General features: G+C 36.3%; 1 long non-coding RNA gene across 1 annotated transcript; it reads right to left on the bottom strand.

Annotated features, from left to right (window-relative positions):
• Positions 1–16,517: 16,517 nt before the first annotated feature.
• LOC138321342 (uncharacterized) lies at positions 16,518–19,392 on the bottom strand. Its single transcript, XR_011208318.1, has 2 exons — positions 18,893–19,392; positions 16,518–17,395 (listed from the first exon to the last, which is right to left on the bottom strand). It is a non-coding gene; the product is annotated as an uncharacterized lncRNA (long non-coding RNA).
• Between the last annotated feature and the right edge of the window lie 5,058 nt (positions 19,393–24,450).

Raw genomic sequence — 24,450 nt, 5'->3', positions numbered from 1 at the left:
CACTCTGTATGAAATATGTCTGTCAAAACGGACAGTGTTCAAAGATTCGTAGAGGAACGAGAAAGGAGTAAGACTCTTCAGTTTCAGAGGCAGATTGAAGAAGCAGAGCGAATGTTAAAACAGAACAATACGTACTACAGTGATATAATCCAGAGGCTGGAATCACAAGGGAACATTATCCAGGATACTGCGAAAAGAATTAAGGAAGGGTATGTGAATATTTGCAGTCTTATGCAAAAAGAACATGCGAGATTATTACAGAACCATAAAAATCTTTTGTCTAAAGAATTCAAAAAGTTCCGTTCCGACTTCGAGAAATACCGTTTGACTGTATCAAAAAATCCATCTGTTAGTCTAGCTGATGTTGAGCAGAAGATAAAAGATTTTGATGTTGGTGTTCAGGGAATGCCACAGTTATCTAATTTTACCTATATCGAGACCGCGGATCCGTTCAACGACTTGAGTAATGCATTTGGCAAACTCCATAGTGGGAGGAAACACAATCCACCAGAGAAGGGTCTGGCTACACGTTCCAATGTCAGTTGTATACAAGCAAGATCTGTACATATTCAACCTGACAGGACTGACGTCACAACACAGACAGAGGATGGTTACTGGAAGATAGAGGACAGTTCACACACAGAAGAATTACACAGGGAAGAACAGAAAACTCATGATGATGGTAGCAATGTTTCTTCATCATCTGATCCCAAGCAACAACTTTTGAAACAAGAAACGGAGAAAGCAACCACAAGATTGCATTTGGAAGTCGTCGCACAATTCAAACATTCAAGCGCGTTAACTGTTTTGCGCGCAATATCGGATGCTGTATGGATTGCCTTCGACCGGAGCAATAAGGTGACTTCGGTGGACCAAACAGGCAGAATATTAAGGTCCGTGATAGCACGAGATCGGGTGGAGGATATTTGCATAAGCCGCACCACGGGACGACTGTGGGTGGCCGCTACTGACAACTCCATTGTGGAATATCTGGATAACGGTGCTATTGGAATTGTTCTGACTCTATCGAGTCGTCCGAAATGTATGTGTATCACACCAGACAATCATATAGTGGTTGGTAAGATAGAAGACAGAGGTCACGGCGGAGGAAACATTTGTGTATATAACACAAACGGTGTTAAGGTCAACAATATCCACGGACCACTTGTGAAACCCCTACAAATGACGTCACATAGTCATTCCAGTCGGCGTACTGATATAGCTGTTGTCCATGGTGGTAATGACGCGCGTCATTGCGTCACAGTTTATAACAAAGAGATGGAAACCCAGTATACCTACAGAGGAAAAAACGAAGCCGTTCCATTCAGGAGGACTTGGTTTCCATTGTGACGGTAACCTCTGGGTGTGTGACCACAGTTCAAACTCTGTTGTTGTCTTAAATAACTTTGGAGACTGTCTGTATACGATACCGCTTGGGGTATCTAGTAAACCGAAGGTACTTGCAATTTATGCCAACAAGTTGTGGTTAGGATGCGACGATAACACCGTCAAGGTCAGCCGAATATCAAGGTCAAATGAATAATACAAATGCTCTGGCAGTCCTTGAACGAGAGGAAGTAATCAGAGGTAACATGCTACTTCTTACTCTACATGTTACTATACAAGTGATGGTAAAAATCTGCAACAAACATATACTAAATATATGTATCTGGTACAGATATATAGTCCTCATACTGTGCATCGGTCAAAAACACATTTTGGTAATTTAATTTTTAGTTGTATTTTCGAAGCAATATTTATATAAACATAACGCTTAGTAAACTAGTTAATGACTTCTTCATAATAGGTGTTTGCGTAATATGATTTTCTGTGCAATTTTGCAAATGCATCCTTATACTTTGAAATATGTGTTCATTTGAGTCATCCTTTGGAATACTACCATTTGTCACAGTAGCTAGAAGTGTTCTAATCAGCAAAGTGATGTACTGGTTCCAATGTTTAACGCCTGAACATAATTTAACTTTTGAATTAATACGGATATTTCTATAAATTATAAAACGTCTGTGATCACGTAAGCAGATATATGATCTAATGTACAGTGAATAGATTTTTTATGTTATGGAGATATAACACAAAAATCTGAGTGTACTCTAAATAAACCGCGAAGCGGTTTATGATGAGAGTACACTCAGATTTTTGTGTTATATCTCCATAACATAAAAAATCTATTCAAATTAATCCTTATAATTCAATTTACTAAAGATAATCATTTCAACATTTAAAATTCATTTTGGGACTCTTTTGTCTTTGAAATTATTACGCCGTCATCTCAGCCAATCAGAAGCGACGTTACAAACGGCGACGGCATTTTTTCCTTTATGGGCTGATAAAGTAAATTTTTAAACCAATGGAAATGCTCGTAACAAGCAAAATTGAATTATTGTATATATGATCTAATGTACAGTGCCCTTATTCTTAACCTTGAGGATGGTTAGCTTAATCACATGATTAGTGAGGGGTGAAATTTTCATTTTTCCTTTGCGGCAAAATTGGAGTTTATTTTCATCAAAATCAGCTAGCAGGTAAAGAATGAAGTTCATAAGAATAAATCTTTTAAAATTTTGTAAAATTATTGAATGTTTATTTGAAAATTTTCGTTAAACTGAGATTAGCCTAGTCACCCTTTGAATAACTGGGTCCAGATTGAATAACAGTTTTTGGTAATAGTACATGTTTTCTTTTACACCTGGTATGAATGACAGGACTACTAAAATATTTTATAGACTTTGAGCCCGTACTTAGGTTATTACGTCGCTACAATGTGCGTGTCCTACATACATGTATAATAACGTATCTCAAGTACTTGAATAAGGTCCGACGTAATATAGATAAAATTTATCAACTACTCCACATTCCTTGTATACTGAATATATCATCTATATTATGAGATTTTATATGGTTATCTCGCTGTTAGCAGCCAGGGTCACCATAAGAGGCATCTTGAAAACGCCATGTAAAAGTACGCTAATGATAGGGATGTGTTATCTTGTTATAACCCATTTCATACGGATTTACATGTATACTAAAATTTCACCATTAGTTTTTCTCTTTTCTAATTTTTTTTAATCAATTTGTCTTAAATAATTAATTAATCTAAAATATCCTCATTGCACATCCTTCTATGTAATCCACATTAAGGAGACTTTATTGATCTGCACAAAACACAATATTAACACTATAAATAACAGATAATTAGTATTGGTGTAATAGTTACATATTATAATGGAGAGAATGATGTACCAGTTTTAAGTATTTATGTGTAATAATGGAATTTGTTTTAATGTGAAGATTGTCAGTGAAAGTGGCCACAGTTGATACGACCATCTACTGTTTGCAATAAAAGTAGAAATTGTAATAATAAAAACACAAGGGTGAAACAGTTATATGATAACAAAAAGGTAAAGTGCAAGAAATGATTTTATCATGTTAAAACTTTCAATGAAAATAATGAGTGAAAGAAAAATGAATAAATTATAAATTGCACTACGATGAAATGAAATAAAACCAAGTTTGGGAAATGCGACCTGGAATATTGATAACAAATGTATGACAACTATTATGAAGCAAAACATTATACATGAAAGGGAATATAAAAATAAGAAAGTGTTGAACATATAAATATACGAAAAGGATTCTGAAAGAGTTTGTCCTTTAGATGGCTTTCACTATTTTCATTCTATTATTGGTTTGAGGTTTGAGTGTGATTAGCGAGATTGTGTGAAAACGAATCTCTTTCACTTTCATGCTACCAAAGTAGTATTCTATATTGGTTCCTCCCTTCTCACTATCTTCTTTACTGTTACACTATGTAATTCAGTCTGCTGTCTCAGTACTGGTGAATATATACCCCAGTACCTCCTTTCAATCCTCTCAAAATCTTTTTACAAACTATCCTCTGTACATGTACTTTCTCTCCCGCTTTGTCTAGGCGATGGTATTACTAACACTCTATCACTAATTCTGATTGTTGTTCATGCAAACTATTTTCTGAGTGCTAGAAAAAAGAAAAGAAAAAAAAATATGTTCAGTTGATGGAATATTTTTATCGCATTCCTCTTAATTCTGATAATTTGACTTCCGCCACAATAACCTTTTGACAATGTAAAATGTGTTTATATATCACTTTGAACTTCAATGATATCGGTGGACACGCTGATAAGACTACAATACAAGTATGTATCTATGTATATATAGCGGATAATATCTTTTTAAGGACAATTTTAAGACACGGACGTTACCTGTTTGATATACAGAAATGTCAACAAGAACACATCCTTTTCGCAATATTTATATGATAGAGAAATCTAGTAAAGAAACATACTGATTGTCAATAACATAATAGACGCTTTGGGGCCTGAAGTGACATCTTTGACAAACCGATCAAAACTTATCAAATATATGTAACAGTAAGCATGGCATACCAAATATTACCCAATAACGCCGCCTGACTAGGCCATTGTTTGGAGGTTATGGCGACACAAATTGTTATTTATCAAAATATATATAAAAAAATCTTTGTGTTTGAACTTAGAATCTAATTTCGTTGGTGAGTCAGGTTGACCAAACAAAATCGCTATTGTGTAACAAGTTATGGGTATATAAAATGCATTGTGTGTATATATTTCGATATGTCAAAACGATTATATAATGAAGTTGAGATATATCATTTTCTCTTGACCTTGTCAATAAACATGTCTCAGAATCTTGCTATATCCTTCAACTCCATATTTTAACTTTATAGATAACCAACACCGTTTTTATCAAGGAAATATGTAGTAAATAAAGTGTCAGTAATTCTGTCATGAAAGTAGAAATTAAAAACCATTCCTGCCGCTCCCCTTCCTGTTGTAATGGACCTACCTAGGATGATATTTATAACAGTGATAGATATTATATTTCTACAACAGGGAGACACGAAGCAAGTTTACTACAGTTTCTTTAAAAATAAATACATAAAACAACGTAACCTGCTATTAATAAGGACTTACTAGTTAGGTATATATTGGCCAGGTGACAACACCTTTAGGCTCCTCTACAACTGAAAATAAACTCATTTAAAAAGCTTAACGTCATCTAGTGTCAAATGAGACATTAGGAAGAGGAAAGTCGTTCAGAAAAATAGATAATATAAATCCCAAATTTAGTCGCCTCTTGCAATCATTCATTGCGACAACATATATTACTGACGCTTACCCCTTATTTGCAGTGCTCTGTTTCGATTTTTTTATCCCTACCCTGCGTTAAGTCTATTTTAGGAACTGCTGGCATTCTAAGTAAGTGCTTGAATAACAATTCTACATTTACATATCATCTGCACTTGCGGGTAGGTATTAATTGTCACGTCATGTGTTTGCGAGCGTAACGTCATAATTTTCGGAGAAAACGACGTGAATTGCGCTCACATGATAATGGCGTCACAATTGATTCCCTCCTGGCAAGGAAGCTAACTCTGTAATATGCAAAGACGGAATACAAAGACCTAGAATAAATCAACATACTGGCTGGTCAGCTATCTGACACTATCTGGAAGCCAAAAGATACGGGATAGGTTTAGTGGTGGCCAGTTTTGGAATGAATAGTTAAAATTTCATTTAAATAAGCACAACTTTCGTTCATCTAATAATCTGAAAAGAACATACAAAAACGAAATTATTTTATAAAATGTTTGTTTAATACATCCTATAACTTATATTTACTATATACAATACAATGTAGCACTTCAAACGCTTCTCTCTTCTTTATTGGGGAACTGCGGCATGGGCAGGTAGCTATAGTAGTTTCTAGCCGGTAGATATCGCTCGTAACGCCCCCATATTCTGAATACACATATTGTAAAAATGTATGCAGATGAAAAACTGTCCACCATTGTCACGACATCTTTGGAACACCGATGAACAGAATTCATGGAAGTAATAAGGGAATCGGTTGGGCTGTCCTTTCACGTTATGAAAAATGACGGTACTGACGGTTAGCACAAACAGGAAGTAGAGCTTCATTATGGAAGCTGCAATTTAAGACAAATACAAACCTTAAAGATAAAAATCACATTTAAACAATTATATTTTTCGCTTATTTTTCAGATATCGGTACATTATGCCAAATACGTGAATATGTTATTAATATTGTTGACTACAGTTCTATTTCGAATTCTGTGTTCAAGTAAATCATATCGGAGTTATCTCACTTCATTTGACATTAAATTACTATTTTTGTTTTGTGTATAACTTTTCATGAATGTTTGTAACCTGTGCCGATGTTTTTGTAGGGAGAAGACTTATATAGGCAATGCTGCTGTATAATCTTATTGGATTGTATCTTTTGTAGTTTTATACACAACTCAAAGATCATTCTCTTTATTTAAGTTCTGATCTGTTGTCAATTTTGATTTTTATACGTTTATATAAGATACCACATTGTCTATTCGCTGGTATCCAGTCAAATTACATTTCAAAAAGAGTAGACCAATCTAGTGAAAAAACCCATCATAATTTATTTACTGATTGAAATGATGGAAATATATACATTAAAAGTGCAATAAAAAACATTTGTCATTGATGTTTGAGAAAAGATATTTTTAGAAATAGGCTTTCATACTAAAGTTGAAAATGGCATAGAAATAATGTGATCAATAGCTTATTACTTCACACTTAAAAGCTTAAAATCTTCATCCAAGTGAAATCTGAAATTATTACAGCAAAAAATTACTTATTATAGCTAAAAATGTCGCACATGCTATTTAAACGAAAATGCAAGTAAGTAAATAAGGTAAAATGTCACCTCTCTACAAAGTGTAAGAATTAACGCACTGTTTCAAAATGACCGCCAAATTGATAATTTCTTAAATTTTGTGTATAAAAAGATCTATAAACAATATGATACTTTGCTTATGGCAACTTGTTACAATTGATGAATACAAAGTATATTATTTTTTGAAAATCACAAAAATCTTCTATGATTAATATGAAACGAGAATGGTGTATTACTGTATTACTGGAACAAGTATATTGATAAATACAGATGTTCAGCACATACTATGTAATGCATGCAATATAATACGATGACTACAGAGACTTACCTGTTATCAGGAAAAATACATGTATATGATATGATTGGTGACTTCAAACGTTTTATTCCACTATTTACTTGACAGATCTATTTCTATCTCGTTCTTTAAAACTTGATGAATATACCATCACAAGAAGATTGAAAACTATTTTTGTTGTTATTGCATTGTGATCAGTTCCGTGATGATTTATCATTCGCTAAAATTTGAAAGATTAAAACATACTATCAATCAAACATTTCGACCTGAAATTAACCTGAAATTTACATGAAAATGACATGAAATTGAAGTCAATATCACACGAAGAAAACTTCAATTTCAATTAAATGGACCTCATCAAAGCTGTATGTGAATCCAAATAAATATTTTTACATGTGAATTTCAGGTGAATTTCATATCAAATGTTTGACCTGCATTGACTTTTTTGCTCTCTTCAGTTAAATTTAACCTGATAAATTTTACATGGAATTGACATTTTGTGTAAAGTTAAGTTTTCTAACGTAAGGGCTCGTTTCATGGAAAGTATTATTACAAACTCACAATACCAAAGAGGAAAGCGACGTTCTGTGTAATATGATATATTCGAGAAAATAATAACAACGAAATTGTGTTATTGTAATTGCTGATTGTATGAGATTTTATGAAACGAGTCTAAGAAGTTTTTATTTTTGCGAGCCTTGGCAAGTAAAAGTTAAAGCTTCGAGACGAGTGCAATTCTGTTGAGTTCCAAATCAATATGTTACGTCAATGTTTGTATTATGGTGTCACGATAAAGTCCCTTTTCGCAAACATTCCTCGGTTTTGTTTTCATAAGAGGATAACAAAAGTTATCCATTCAGAATTTTGTATTTTCATGTGAGCAACGAAAAATTTCTAATTCCTGTCTGAGAAATTTTTTTGAAAATAATGGCAAAAAATAGTCAAAAAATCAATCAATGAACATGTATATACAGGTAAGAATATTATTTATTTCTCAAAGGGAATCGGTTGGGCTGTCCTTTCACGTTATGAAAAATGACGGTACTGACGGTTAGCACAAACAGGAAGTAGAGCTTCATTATGGAAGCTGCAATTTAAGACAAATACAAACCTTCAAGATAAAAATCACATTTAAACAATTATATTTTTCGCTTATTTTTCAGATATCGGTACATTATGCCAAATACGTGAATATGTTATTAATATTGTTGACTACTGTTCTATTTCGAATTCTGTGTTCAAGTAAATCATATCGGAGTTATCTCACTTCATTTGACATTAAATTACTATTTTTGTTTTGTGTATAAATTTTCATGAATGTTTGTAACCTGTGCCTTTTGTAGGGAGAAGACTTATATAGGCAATGCTGCTGTATAATCTTATTGGATTGTATCTTTTGTAGTTTTATACACAACTCAAAGATCATTCTCTTTATTTAAGTTCTGATCTGTTGTCAATTTTGATTTTTATACGTTTATATAAGATACCACATTGTCTATTCGCTGGTATCCAGTCAAATTACATTCCAAAAAGAGTAGACCAAACTAGTGAAAAAACCCATCATAATTTATTTACTGATTGAAATGATGGAAATATATACATTAAAAGTGCAATAAAAAAAATTTGTCATTGATGTTTGAGAAAAGATATTTTTAGAAATAGGCTTTCATACTAAAGTTGAAAATGGCATAGAAATAATGTGATCAATAGCTTATTACTTCACACTTAAAAGCTTAAAATCTTCATCCAAGTGAAATCTGAAATTATTACAGCAAAAAATTACTTATTATAGCTAAAAATGTCGCACATGCGAGTTAAACGAAAATGCAAGTAAGTAAATAAGGTAAAATGTCACCTCTCTACAAAGTGTAAGAATTAACGCACTGTTTCAAAATGACCGCCAAATTGATAATTTCTTAAATTTTGTGTATAAAAAGATCTATAAACAATATGATACTTTGCTTATGGCAACTTGTTACAATTGATGAATACAAAGTATATTATTTTTTGAAAATCACAAAAATCTTCTATGATTAATATGAAACGAGAATGATGTATTACTGTATTACTGGAACAAGTATATTGATCAATACAGATGTTCAGCACATACTATGTAATGCATGCAATATAATACGATGACTGCAGAGACTTACCTGTTATCAGGAAAAATACATGTATATGATATGATTGGTGACTTCAAACGTTTTATTCCACTATTTACTTGACAGATCTATTTCTATCTCGTTCTTTAAAACTTGATGAATATACCGTCACAAGAAGATTGAAAACTATTTTTGTTGTTATTGCATTGTGATCAGTTCCGTGATGATTTATCATTCGCTAAAATTTGAAAGATTAAAACATACTATCAATCAAACATTTCGACCTGAAATTAACCTGAAATTAACCTGAAATTTACATGAAAATGACACGAAATTGAAGTCAATATCACACGAAGAAAACTTCAATTTCAATTAAATGGACCTCATAAAAGCTGTATGTGAATCCAAATAAATATTTTTACATGTGAATTTCAGGTGAATTTCATATCAAATGTTTGACCTGCATTGACTTTTTTGCTCTCTTCAGTTAAATTTAACCTGATAAACTTTACATGGAATTGACATTTTGTGTAAAGTTAAGTTTTCTAACGTAAGGGCTCGTTTCATGGAAAGTATTATTACAAACTCACAATACCAAAGAGGAAAGCGACGTTCTGTGTAATATGATATATTCGAGAAAATAATAACAACGAAATGGTGTTATTGTAATTGCTGATTGTATGAGATTTTATGAAACGAGTCTAAGAAGTTTTTATTTTTGCGAGCCTTGGCAAGTAAAAGTTAAAGCTTCGAGACGAGTGCAATTCTGTTGAGTTCCAAATCAATATGTTACGTCAATGTTTGTATTATGGTGTCACGATAAAGTCCCTTTTCGCAAACATTCCTCGGTTTTGTTTTCATAAGAGGATAACAAAAGTTATCCATTCAGAATTTTGTATTTTCATGTGAGCAACGAAAAATTTCTAATTCCTGTCTGAGAAATTTTTTTGAAAATAATGGCAAAAAATAGTCAAAAAATCAATCAATGAACATGTATATACAGGTAAGAATATTATTTATTTCTCAAAGGGAATCGGTTGGGCTGTCCTTTCACGTTATGAAAAATGACGGTACTGACGGTTAGCACAAACAGGAAGTAGAGCTTCATTATGGAAGCTGCAATTTAAGACAAATACAAACCTTCAAGATAAAAATCACATTTAAACAATTATATTTTTCGCTTATTTTTCAGATATCGGTACATTATGCCAAATACGTGAATATGTTATTAATATTGTTGACTACTGTTCTATTTCGAATTCTGTGTTCAAGTAAATCATATCGGAGTTATCTCACTTCATTTGACATTAAATTACTATTTTTGTTTTGTGTATAACTTTTCATGAATGTTTGTAACCTGTGCCGATGTTTTTGTAGGGAGAAGACTTATATAGGCAATGCTGCTGTATAATCTTATTGGATTGTATCTTTTGTAGTTTTATACACAACTCAAAGATCATTCTCTTTATTTAAGTTCTGATCTGTTGTCAATTTTGATTTTTATACGTTTATATAAGATACCACATTGTCTATTCGCTGGTATCCAGTCAAATTACATTCCAAAAAGAGTAGACCAAACTAGTGAAAAAACCCATCATAATTTATTTACTGATTGAAATGATGGAAATATATACATTAAAAGTGCAATAAAAAAAATTTGTCATTGATGTTTGAGAAAAGATATTTTTAGAAATAGGCTTTCATACTAAAGTTGAAAATGGCATAGAAATAATGTGATCAATAGCTTATTACTTCACACTTAAAAGCTTAAAATCTTCATCCAAGTGAAATCTGAAATTATTACAGCAAAAAATTACTTATTATAGCTAAAAATGTCGCACATGCGATTTAAACGAAAATGCAAGTAAGTAAATAAGGTAAAATGTCACCTCTCTACAAAGTGTAAGAATTAACGCACTGTTTCAAAATGACCGCCAAATTGATAATTTCTTAAATTTTGTGTATAAAAAGATCTATAAACAATATGATACTTTGCTTATGACAACTTGTTACAATTGATGAATACAAAGTATATTATTTTTTGAAAATCACAAAAATCTTCTATGATTAATATGAAACGAGAATGGTGTATTACTGTATTACTGGAACAAGTATATTGATAAATACAGATGTTCAGCACATACTATGTAATGCATGCAATATAATACGATGACTACAGAGACTTACCTGTTATCAGGAAAAATACATGTATATGATATGATTGGTGACTTCAAACGTTTTATTCCACTATTTACTTGACAGATCTATTTCTATCTCGTTCTTTAAAACTTGATGAATATACCATCACAAGAAGATTGAAAACTATTTTTGTTGTTATTGCATTGTGATCAGTTCCGTGATGATTTATCATTCGCTAAAATTTGAAAGATTAAAACATACTATCAATCAAACATTTCGACCTGAAATTAACCTGAAATTTACATGAAAATGACATGAAATTGAAGTCAATATCACACGAAGAAAACTTCAATTTCAATTAAATGGACCTCATCAAAGCTGTATGTGAATCCAAATAAATATTTTTACATGTGAATTTCAGGTGAATTTCATATCAAATGTTTGACCTGCATTGACTTTTTTGCTCTCTTCAGTTAAATTTAACCTGATAAATTTTACATGGAATTGACATTTTGTGTAAAGTTAACTTTTCTAACGTAATGGCTCGTTTCATGGAAAGTATTATTACAAACTCACAATACCAAAGAGGAAAGCGACGTTCTGTGTAATATGATATATTCGAGAAAATAATAACAACGAAATTGTGTTATTGTAATTGCTGATTGTATAAGATTTTATGAAACGAGTCTAAGAAGTTTTTATTTTTGCGAGCCTTGGCAAGTAAAAGTTAAAGCTTCGAGACGAGTGCAATTCTGTTGAGTTCCAAATCAATATGTTACGTCAATGTTTGTATTATGGTGTCACGATAAAGTCCCTTTTCGCAAACATTCCTCGGTTTTGTTTTCATAAGAGGATAACAAAAGTTATCCATTCAGAATTTTGTATTTTCATGTGAGCAACGAAAAATTTCTAATTCCTGTCTGAGAATTTTTTTTGAAAATAATGGCAAAAAATAGTCAAAAAATCAATCAATGAACATGTATATACAGGTAAGAATATTATTTATTTCTCAAAGGGAATCGGTTGGGCTGGCCTTTCACGTTATGAAAAATGACGGTACTGACGGTTAGCACAAACAGGAAGTAGAGCTTTATTATGGAAGCTGCAATTTAAGACAAATACAAACCTTAAAGATAAAAATCACATTTAAACAATTATATTTTTCGCTTATTTTTCAGATATCGGTACATTATGCCAAATACGTGAATATGTTATTAATATTGTTGACTACTGTTCTATTTCGAATTCTGTGTTCAAGTAAATCATATCGGAGTTATCTCACTTCATTTGACATTAAATTACTATTTTTGTTTTGTGTATAACTTTTCATGAATGTTTGTAACCTGTGCCGATGTTTTTGTAGGGAGAAGACTTATATAGGCAATGCTGCTGTATAATCTTATTGGATTGTATCTTTTGTAGTTTTATACACAACTCAAAGATCATTCTCTTTATTTAAGTTCTGATCTGTTGTCAATTTTGATTTTTATACGTTTATATAAGATACCACATTGTCTATTCGCTGGTATCCAGTCAAATTACATTTCAAAAAGAGTAGACCAATCTAGTGAAAAAACCCATCATAATTTATTTACTGATTGAAATGATGGAAATATATACATTAAAAGTGCAATAAAAACATTTGTCATTGATGTTTGAGAAAAGATATTTTTAGAAATAGGCTTTCATACTAAAGTTGAAAATGGCATAGAAATAATGTGATCAATAGCTTATTACTTCACACTTTCAAGCTTAAAATCTTCATCCAAGTGAAATCTGAAATTATTACAGCAAAAAATTACTTATTATAGCTAAAAATGTCGCACATGCGATTTAAACGAAAATGCAAGTAAGTAAATAAGGTAAAATGTCACCTCTCTACAAAATGTAAGAATTAACGCACTGTTTCAAAATGACCGCCAAATTGATAATTTCTTAAATTTTGTGTATAAAAAGATCTATAAACAATATGATACTTTGCTTATGACAACTTGTTACAATTGATGAATACAAAGTATATTATTTTTTGAAAATCACAAAAATCTTCTATGATTAATATGAAACGAGAATGATGTATTACTGTATTACTGGAACAAGTATATATTGATAAATACAGATGTTCAGCACATACTATGTAATGCATGCAATATAATACGATGACTACAGAGACTTACCTGTTATCAGGAAAACTTCAAACGTTTTATTCCACTATTTACTTGACAGATCTATTTCTATCTCGTTCTTTAAAACTTGATGAATATACCGTCACAAGAAGATTGAAAACTATTTTTGTTGTTATTGCATTGTGATCAGTTCCGTGATGATTTATCATTCGCTAAAATTTGAAAGATTAAAACATACTATCAATCAAACATTTCGACCTGAAATTAACCTGAAATTTACATGAAAATGACATGAAATTGAAGTCAATATCACACGAAGAAAACTTCAATTTCAATTAAATGGACCTCATCAAAGCTGTATGTGAATCCAAATAAATATTTTTACATGTGAATTTCAGGTGAATTTCATATCAAATGTTTGACCTGCATTGACTTTTTTGCTCTCTTCAGTTAAATTTAACCTGATAAATTTTACATGGAATTGACATTTTGTGTAAAGTTAACTTTTCTAACGTAATGGCTCGTTTCATGGAAAGTATTATTACAAACTCACAATACCAAAGAGGAAAGCGACGTTCTGTGTAATATGATATATTCGAGAAAATAATAACAACGAAATTGTGTTATTGTAATTGCTGATTGTATAAGATTTTATGAAACGAGTCTAAGAAGTTTTTATTTTTTGCGAGCCTTGGCAAGTAAAAGTTAAAGCTTCGAGACGAGTGCAATTCTGTTGAGTTCCAAATCAATATGTTACGTCAATGTTTGTATTATGGTGTCACGATAAAGTCCCTTTTCGCAAACATTCCTCGGTTTTGTTTTCATAAGAGGATAACAAAAGTTATCCATTCAGAATTTTGTATTTTCATGTGAGCAACGAAAAATTTCTAATTCCTGTCTGAGAAATTTTTTTGAAAATAATGGCAAAAAATAGTCAAAAAATCAATCAATGAACATGTATATACAGGTAAGAATATTATTTATTTCTCAAAGGGAATCGGTTGGGCTGTCCTTTCACGTTATGAAAAATGACGGTACTGACGGTTAGCACAAACAGGAAGTAGAGCTTCATTATGGAAGCTGCAATTTAAGACAAATACAAACCTTCAAGATAAAAATCACATTTAAACAATTATATTTTTCGCTTATTTTTCAGATATCGGTACATTATGCCAAATACGTGAATATGTTATTAATATTGTTGACTACTGTTCTATTTCGAATTCTGTGTTCAAGTAAATCATATCGGAGTTATCTCACTTCATTTGACATTAAATTACTATTTTTGTTTTGTGTATTAATTTTCATGAATGTTTGTAACCTGTGCCGATGTTTTTGTAGGGAGAAGACTTATATAGGCAATGCTGCTGTATAATCTTATTGGATTGTATCTTTTGTAGTTTTATACACAACTCAAAGATCATTCTCTTTATTTAAGTTCTGATCTGTTGTCAATTTTGATTTTTATACGTTTATATAAGATACCACATTGTCTATTCGCTGGTATCCAGTCAAATTACATTTCAAAAAGAGTAGACCAAACTAGTGAAAAAACCCATCATAATTTATTTACTGATTGAAATGATGGAAATATATACATTAAAAGTGCAATAAAAAAAATTTGTCATTGATGTTTGAGAAAAGATATTTTTAGAAATAGGCTTTCATACTAAAGTTGAAAATGGCATAGAAATAATGTGATCAATAGCTTATTACTTCACACTTAAAAGCTTAAAATCTTCATCCAAGTGAAATCTGAAATTATTACAGCAAAAAATTACTTATTATAGCTAAAAATGTCGCACATGCGATTTAAACGAAAATGCAAGTAAGTAAATAAGGTAAAATGTCACCTCTCTACAAAGTGTAAGAATTAACGCACTGTTTCAAAATGACCGCCAAATTGATAATTTCTTAAATTTTGTGTATAAAAAGATCTATAAACAATATGATACTTTGCTTATGGCAACTTGTTACAATTGATGAATACAAAGTATATTATTTTTTGAAAATCACAAAAATCTTCTATGATTAATATGAAACGAGAATGGTGTATTACTGTATTACTGGAACAAGTATATTGATCAATACAGATGTTCAGCACATACTATGTAATGCATGCAATATAATACGATGACTGCAGAGACTTACCTGTTATCAGGAAAAATACATGTATATGATATGATTGGTGACTTCAAACGTTTTATTCCACTATTTACTTGACAGATCTATTTCTATCTCGTTCTTTAAAACTTGATGAATATACCGTCACAAGAAGATTGAAAACTATTTTTGTTGTTATTGCATTGTGATCAGTTCCGTGATGATTTATCATTCGCTAAAATTTGAAAGATTAAAACATACTATCAATCAAACATTTCGACCTGAAATTAACCTGAAATTTTACATGAAAATGGACATGAAAATTGAAGTCAATATCACACGAAGAAAACTTCAATTTCAATTAAATGGACCTCATCAAAGCTGTATGTGAATCCAAATAAATATTTTTACATGTGAATTTCAGGTGAATTTCATATCAAATGTTTGACCTGCATTGACTTTTTTGCTCTCTTCAGTTAAATTTAACCTGATAAATTTTACACGGAATTGACATTTTGTGTAAAGTTAAGTTTTCTAACGTAAGGGCTCGTTTCATGGAAAGTATTATTACAAACTCACAATACCAAAGAGGAAAGCGACGTTCTGTGTAATATGATATATTCGAGAAAATAATAACAACGAAATTGTGTTATTGTAATTGCTGATTGTATAAGATTTTATGAAACGAGTCTAAGAAGTTTTTATTTTTGCGAGCCTTGGCAAGTAAAAGTTAAAGCTTCGAGACGAGTGCAATTCTGTTGAGTTCCAAATCAATATGTTACGTCAATGTTTGTATTATGGTGTCACGATAAAGTCCCTTTTCGCAAACATTCCTCGGTTTTGTTTTCATAAGAGGATAACAAAAGTTATCCATTCAGAATTTTGTATTTTCATGTGAGCAACGAAAAATTTCTAATTCCTGTCTGAGAATTTTTTTTGAAAATAATGGCAAAAAATAGTCAAAAAATCAATTAATGAACATGTATATACAGGTAAGAATATTATTTATTTCTCAAAAACTAAATCATAAGTATTTGTATGGATATTTTCTCTAAATTTCATCGAGTTACGAGAATTAATTTTGTTCGCAAAACCTCGCACAGACAGGCGGCGCATATTTATACAGTTTGCAAAGAATAGTTTCCCACTCCGATGGAATTAAAAATATAGTAACATTAATGTTTAAATGGTAAAAACCGTGAATGATCAACGTAATTTCTTCGTCATAATATGGAAACTAACGCTGTGTAATGGTTTTGGAAGCAAAGTTAAGTTTAGTGGCCTCCTGTAAGGATTTCTTATGATAACAGGCATGGTCCTGTTGCGGAAGTCCTACTTTACAAGCTTTCTTTTATTTAATATGTTATATGGTACTTCTTAATCAGAATATGTAAGTGCTTGATCTCAAGATCTGCTACACGTAAACGACGAATATGTTTCAGTCAAAAGAGAGAAATGTTTCTTGTTGGTCAGCTCCCTGATTTGAGATCCGAATATCCCATAGATGAGCGTTTCATTGATTAATAAATGCCATCACAACACATTTTAAAAATTTTGATATTTAATGCAGATAAATATAACAACTATTGTCTCTTTTTTGTTGTTAAATTGTGTCATTGGTAGAACCTCAGCATATCTAGCCGGGGCGTAGAGCGAGTGTGATACCACGGTTCTGAATACACAAAAGGTAAAATCCCCAACAGAAACTAGGCCGTACACCAGCACAGCGACACCGTGCGTACTGGGCGTCACAGAATCCATTGAAGCGTGCAAAGGGACTGCAATCGATTTGTCCGTCCGTGCTATGTAAAATGGCAGGAGTTAGGACCAGGATAGACAATAACAGCAGCTTCATTATGTAATGACTGAAATTTAATATAAAAAAGTCACAAATGATCAGATTATTTAGAAAAGGAGCTTATGACATATTTTTTAATATATTGATATCCATTTTATATTCATGTTTTAGTCCCTTGTTATTGTCTTGGTGACAAATCAATCGATAACTTTTAAAATAGGGCATTGCTCATCAATTGTTTTCAAGGCGATAAAACTTCATTTGTCATCTGTAAGGATTAAGTTAGATTAAGTAGGTTTGTATATAGATTTGTTTAATGCGTGCAACAAATTTCCTAATAGGGAATAATTGTATAATTTGTTTCACTTTCTTAAAACTTGAAAACAATGGCACAGTAAGTACACTAGCTAGTCAACAGTGAAACCATTTTTATATGGAACACTTTCTTAAATGAAACGACACGATTCCCCAGCTGTTAAATATTATTTACTTGATATCTTTAACAATGTCGCATAATCTTAGTTTATACTGGACATGCGAAACATGCCGTCTTTTATATAACCTTATCCTCGATGTTCTAGGGGTTAATATCACTCCCGTTATATCAACCCATGATCTCTATATCAAAGCAAAACTGAAGGCACTGTATGTGACAAAAGACGAAACAGGTAGTGGTTTTCCTCTGTTGTACAGCAAACAAATCGAATAACGGTACACTATGTGGATTTTAAATTGGTCACTATTTGTTTATTCAGTTTCTCCTAAATGTCTTCAATTTCACTATGACAAATTCCAGGCGTGTGTATCAGGAAACTATAACGTTAATGGAATGTTGAGGATGAGATAATCTATGTTAATGTTACATGTATAACACAATGTCTACCTTATATGTCTATAATTTGAAGTAGAATAATACATAATTGCACATGCTGTTCACATATAATTATACATACGATACAAGGCAATACGATTTACATCAGTACGTACCTGACACCAGATAAGATATACCATAAGATTAGGCCGCTGATTTAAATCTACTGTTTAATATCACAGAACCAACCTATATAAGTTTCCTTTTGAAAAAATTGATATATATTACAATCACAAAAAGATTGAAGACCTAAATTTTAAATATATACGAAAATTGCCTTGAGCGAGAGGATGAATACAATCGTACATACGCATAATGATTCATTATTTTCTAAAATTACAACGACTACCACATACTATCAATCATATGAAATGTCATTGTCAAATGTCATCCGACAGCCTCTTTTTTAATCAATAAAGGTACATATGTAAGTCGATAACACATTTAATGTTAACTACACTCTTGAATGGCAAGTAAATAGTTCGATATTTGTTTATTTCGGTAACAAACCGACATTCTTCATTGTAACTCTTGTAATATTGATTCATTTCATGGATAACAAAATTACATTTTCATTTCAGTAATACGTTACCATAACTTTAGTATGCATATCTTCCACAATTTCCCATTCATTTGTATATAAATATGAACAAAATTAAACCCCATAAACCTCCCGTAGGAGGCCCCTCTTACCTGCCTGTCGAGCGTACGCACGACCGGAAATACATCCTTCTTTTCCATGGCGCTGAACTGACTGGACGTGTCCACGTATTCTCAGCGTCATTTCCACTCCTTACAGGGCGGTATCCTCTATTTTTCAGAGTTTTTATACTGCTAGTTTCTGCAGTTATTACCGTTTGTTATTCCCGTTTGTTTGTGTAGCGTTCGGCCGTGTTTTTTTGGCCCGTTTTCACCTCCCGTGTTCCGACACGTGGCGGCGTGTTTACGTTCTAGTTTGTAACCTTTTTGTTGTTACACTGTGTTTGTTTACCGCTTAGTTCTGTGTTAAACGTCTGCCGTTTTTTACACTTTGTTTGCGGTTTTCTTTTACAGCAAGTGAATAAATCGTGTATTTATTTCTGCTTTCGTTTTGTCGTTTTTGTTGACGATATTTGCGTACTTAGTCGTAGTATTAAGTGTACCATGTCTCACGTCGGTCAACATCGCGGTACTATTGATGGGTGCGATCATTTTTATAGTGATGCCGACCCCCATCTTTCATGTCCGCAGTGCCGTTCCTGCTCTGATACTTCACGCTGTGATGTTTGTTTACTCGCTGATACTTCAGACAGGCCGGCGGCGACTCCTCGGCGCCCCTCCTCTTCTAGGAAGGTCAAGTCTTCTGACAGAAGTAGGGGGAGACGCAAGGCTATTTCCGGCAGGTCTATGGACTCGCCGGCAGATAGTTATGTTTCTGACCCTTCCCTCCCCGCCCCGGCGGTTTCGTTAGGTAGTCAGGGGGCGGTCCCTTCATCCCAGCATCAGTCTGGTTCTTTGATTGGACAGCCTGGCGCAGAGTTGGCACGCTCTGACGCCGAATTGTCTGGGACCTCTCGTAAGCCTTTTCAGAGCTTGCCGTTAGGTAGAGTTTTGTCCCAGACTGCAGTCACCAACTCTGTTGGTGGCTCCGGTGTTCCGGCAGCTTCTGGTCCTTGGGAGGGTCCTTGTCTAGCTCCTTGTATGGCTCTGCCATCAAGTTTGGGTGCTCCTCCTGCTAATTTCTTTGGATTGCAGTTGGCTCCCTTGGTCAGCGTTGCTGGCGGTCGGTCAGGACCTCAGTCGTCCTGCCCTCCCAGACATTCCTTGCCAGGCTCCAGTCAGTCTGTTACTTGCCCTGGTTTATCGGTGTCTGGGAACCCGACTTTTTATTCGGGCTCTGGGTCGGTCGATCAGTCGGTTGATTTTCATCCGACGGCTTTCCCTAGTCCTGGGGTTAATCCTGCGTGCGCGCAGGGTTCTCTGGGACAGCCAAACCAGCCTGTGAATGGTTTGGGGACTCAGAATCCCGGCAGTTACGGTTGCAATCCGTACATGTCCGGGTCTGCTTCCGGAGGGAGTGGCGGATTACCTTCGTTCTATGGACAAGGTTTCCAGCCCCAGACTCAGGCAGGTCAATTTGGCCAATCCTGGGGTCACTCCCAGCCCATGGGACCTCCTAATTGCCCCCCAAGGGTTTGGTTTTGGGCCATATGGTTTCCCTCCATGGCACCCTTGGGGTTTGGTCCCTCCCACTCAGCAGCATTTCGGTGGGTTGTTGGCTCCCCCTCCCCAACAACCTTCCCGTTCTGGGGTCTCTCTGGCCGGCACTAGGCAGCGTCACCGGACTCCTAGTGCTACCGCTTCGGCGGTCAAGGCTGCTTCGCGGTCCAAGGGGTTGGCTGGCTCTAGTTACCGAGCTTTTTCGTCTCGACCTAGAGTCAAGGTGGTCAAGCGTTCTGCTATTAAACGCCCCCACCCGGAGTCTAATCCTTCTAGTCTGGTATTAGCTCCTTTAGCTACCCCCTCTGTAGAATCCCACCATTCTGGTTTGGATTCCACAGAACCTATGGACTGTGGGGATTCGGGCACGGCAGAGCATGACGTTCTTTATCTGTCACCTGGGTGCTCTGAGGTCGATGAACCTTCTGCAGAGGATCCATCTTCGGATGGCTCTCTCTCTGAGGACGAGTCTCAGTGTTCGGATGAGGCTGAGGATGATGTGGTTGTGGAAGCTTCCCACCTCATCTCGGGCATGCGTGCTTTACGCGCAGATGTTGCCCTTGTCCTCGGCGAGAAGGATTGCCCACCTCCTTCTACGTCATCGGTCCCGGAGGCTACCACCTTGCTTAGCTCTGTGGTACCTCCTAAGCCTGCTCCACGCAGCGATAGGACCCTGCCTGAGGGCACTATTGTGTCCTCTGCTTTGGCCACCGCCCAGGGCTCGTGTGGCAGAGAAGAATTCTTCTGCCACTCGTGCTCCTGGGTTTCCTGGGCTGCAACTCGGGGTGTCTGATTTATCAGAGGTTAAACCCTCTGATTATGGCATCCATGACGGGAAGTTAGCCCCGCATCCAGCAAAGCTGGAGTCGAGGGATTTGGCTTCCTGGCCCGGGAAATTGGTGGACCAGGTGGTGTTCCAGGCCAAGGAACATCACAAGATTGAGAGGATGTTGCGCCTCTCTCTCCATATTCTGTCGTACGTGGATTTTTTCACTGTATCCTTGTACAGATTGTCCGACCTGCCTGAGGGTCAACTTTCTGACAAGGAAAGACAGGATATGCAGGACAGACTAACGTCTGCCCTGAATTCAGCGTTGCGATCTAAAATGCTCATTGCTAGCAGACGTTATGCTTGCTCGCCGCTGCTCTGTCCTTCCAGACATGCAGGTGAGCGAACCCTTCCTCTCCCGACTCTTGACAGCCCCTTTCACTGGTCCAACTCTGTTAAGTGGTGTTTTACCAGTTGTTCAGAAGGACCTTAAAGAGGACTCTGTGGCGTCTGGTATTCTTTTTAAGAAGTCCAGCTCTTCTGGTCCTAGTTCTTCACAGGGTTCTGGGCCTGCTGCGAAGAAGGCTAGACCTAATCCCAAGCAGCGGTCTGCAGGGAAAAGGCCTAAACCCGTCTTCAAGGCCAAGGGGAAGAAGGGGAAGGGTGGCAAGAGACCTCCTTCAAAGGGTAAGTCGAGTTCCTGACTCGCTTCTTCCATCCATACCATGCCCGCTTGTTCCTCTAGACCTGGATGTTCCAGGGTTTTTAAACCCGTCTTCCAGTGTTTGGGAGGGTCTAGATGTGCCATTTCCGGATCTTCCGGTAGGCGGCCGTCTTGCTTCCTTTCTCCCTCAGTGGAAGGAAATCACTCAGGACAGCTGGGCTCTATCAGTGGTATCGGAGGGATTAGGCATTCCTCTGACTCAGGTTCCTCCCTTATCTGCCATGCCAATTTTCTTTCCTCCGCCGGGGGATCAAGAAAAGGCTCTTGCTTTGAAGGAGGAAGTCAGGACCATGCTCCGCAAAGGTGCGGTCGAGGAGGTTCCTCTGGTGGGATGTACGCCCGGCTTCTATTCCAGAATGTTTCTGGTTCGGAAGAAGTCCGGAGCTTGGCGTCCCATCATCGATCTGAGTGCTTTCAACAAGCACGTGGAATCTCCTCACTTCAAGATGGAGACCCCACGGGGCATAATTGCTTCCGTTGGGGAGGGTATGTGGGCAACTTCGGTCGATCTGAAGGATGCCTATTTTCATATCCCCATCAAGAAGTCGGCAAGGAAATACCTCCGTTTTACTTGCGACGGCAGAGTATTCCAGTTCCGGGCCATGCCATTCGGCCTCACCACAGCTCCTCTGGTTTTCACCAAGTTGCTGCAGGTGGTGGTGAGCTTCCTTCACTCTCGGAGTAGATGTTCACATCTACTTCGACGATTCCCTCATGTTACACATGGTCAGGAAACCATTAGTGCAGGATACTCGCTTGGTCCTCAAGCTCTTGCTCAAGGTAGGGTTCATTCCCTCCAGAGAGAAGTCAGAGGTCACTCCTTCTCAGGACTTTGTCTTCCTGGGGAACCGTTTCAATACGGTTCTCGGGATTGTGTTGCCACCAGACGACAAATTTCAGAAGGCTCGAGACATGGTTCTAGCCTTCATGAAAATGTCTCGGGTCCAGGTACGTTGGTTCCTCAGACTTCTGGGGTATCTCAACTCCCTGGCAGATGTGGTCCCATTGGGACGCCTTCACATCAGGCCTCTGCAAATGTTCCTTCTTTCCAACTGGGTCCCTGCCTCCAGGGATTGGGAAGCAATGCTTCCCTTAACTCAGTCGGTGAAGGACTCCTGGTGGACCAATCAGGACAATGTCCTTCGAGGAGTTCCTCTTCGCAGGCCGAGTCCCACCATGACCCTGTACACGGATACTTCCCTGACAGGGTGGGGCCCATACCTGGACGGTCACATACGGTCCGGGGAGTGGGAAGGGGATCAGCTCTCGGAGCACATAAATGTGCTAGAGATGAGAGCAGTCCTGCTGGCTCTGCAGTCCCTACGGGATGTGCTGCAGTCACAGGTGATCTGCCTGGCGACAGACAACTCTACAGTTGTCGCTTATCTGGAGAAGCAAGGGGGTACCAAGTCCCATGTACTGTGCGCCCTGGCCATCAAGGTTCTCTTGCATTGCCAGGAGATGCATTTGACAATACGGGTCAAGCATCTTCCAGGCTGCTTGAACATCCTGGCCGATACCCTCTCCAGGCGTCGTCAACCGGTGTTGACGGAATGGCAGCTAAAACCGTCTGTGTTTCAAGCGGTTTGTCAGGCTTGGGACAGACCACATGTGGATCTGTTTGCCACAGCCCTGAATGCTCAGTTGCCAACCTATGTCTCTCCGGTTCCCGACCCACAGGCTTGGGTAGTAGATGCCCTCTCTCTGAACTGGGACGGCATGAATGCATTTGCATTCCCCCCGTTCAATCTGGTGGGCAGGGTGCTCCAGAAGGTTCGAGAACATCATTGCTCTCTGCTTCTCATAGCACCCTTGTGGTCGAGGCAGCCATGGTTTTCAGAGTTGCTGTATCTTCTTGTGGATCAATCTCTGCAGTTGCCTCCAAGTCGAGATCTTCTTCGGCAGCCTCTGTCCAACGTGGTGCATCCACATCCTCAGATTCTCCACCTTCACGCTTGGAGGCTATCATTGGAGGCCTCACTCAGGCAGGCTTTTCTGAGGACGTGTCCCAGAGCATCACGCGATCAATTAGGTCTTCCTCTTCTGCCATCTACCAATCTAGATGGAGAATTTTCTGCGATTGGTGTGGTGAAGGGAAGATTGATCCAATCAAGGCATCTGTTCAGGTGATTGCTGACTTTCTTCTGTCCCTGTTCAGAGATCGTAAGCTTTCACCTGGAACTATTGCTGGCTATCGTTCAGCATTAGCTAGTGTTTTTGCCTTTCATGGCAGACCGGAAGTTGGTAATTCTCCTTCCTTGTCTGCTTTGATTAGGGGTTTCGGTCTCCCTAGACCTCGAATCAGGCAGTTCCTTGACCAAGGCTCCGTATGAGCCACTTTCCAGTGCCTCTATGAAGTTTCTTACTTTGAAGACGGTTTTCCTGGTTACTTTGGCTTCAGGTCGAAGACGTAGTGAAGTACATGCCTTGTCATGTCTTCAATCTTGTCTGCGTTGGTCAAGGGGATTTTCTGCAGTTACTCTGGTAACTGATCCTGCTTTTCTCACTAAGAATCAGGTTCCTGGTTTCTCCCCTGAGCCTATTAGAATCCCTTCAATA

This window comes from Argopecten irradians, chromosome 4 (genome assembly GCF_041381155.1).
Source record: "Argopecten irradians isolate NY chromosome 4, Ai_NY, whole genome shotgun sequence".
In the NCBI taxonomy this organism is placed as follows: Eukaryota; Metazoa; Mollusca; class Bivalvia; order Pectinida; family Pectinidae; genus Argopecten; species Argopecten irradians.
Note: the sequence above shows the minus strand (reverse complement) of the source record. Positions and strands in the feature narration are given on the sequence as shown.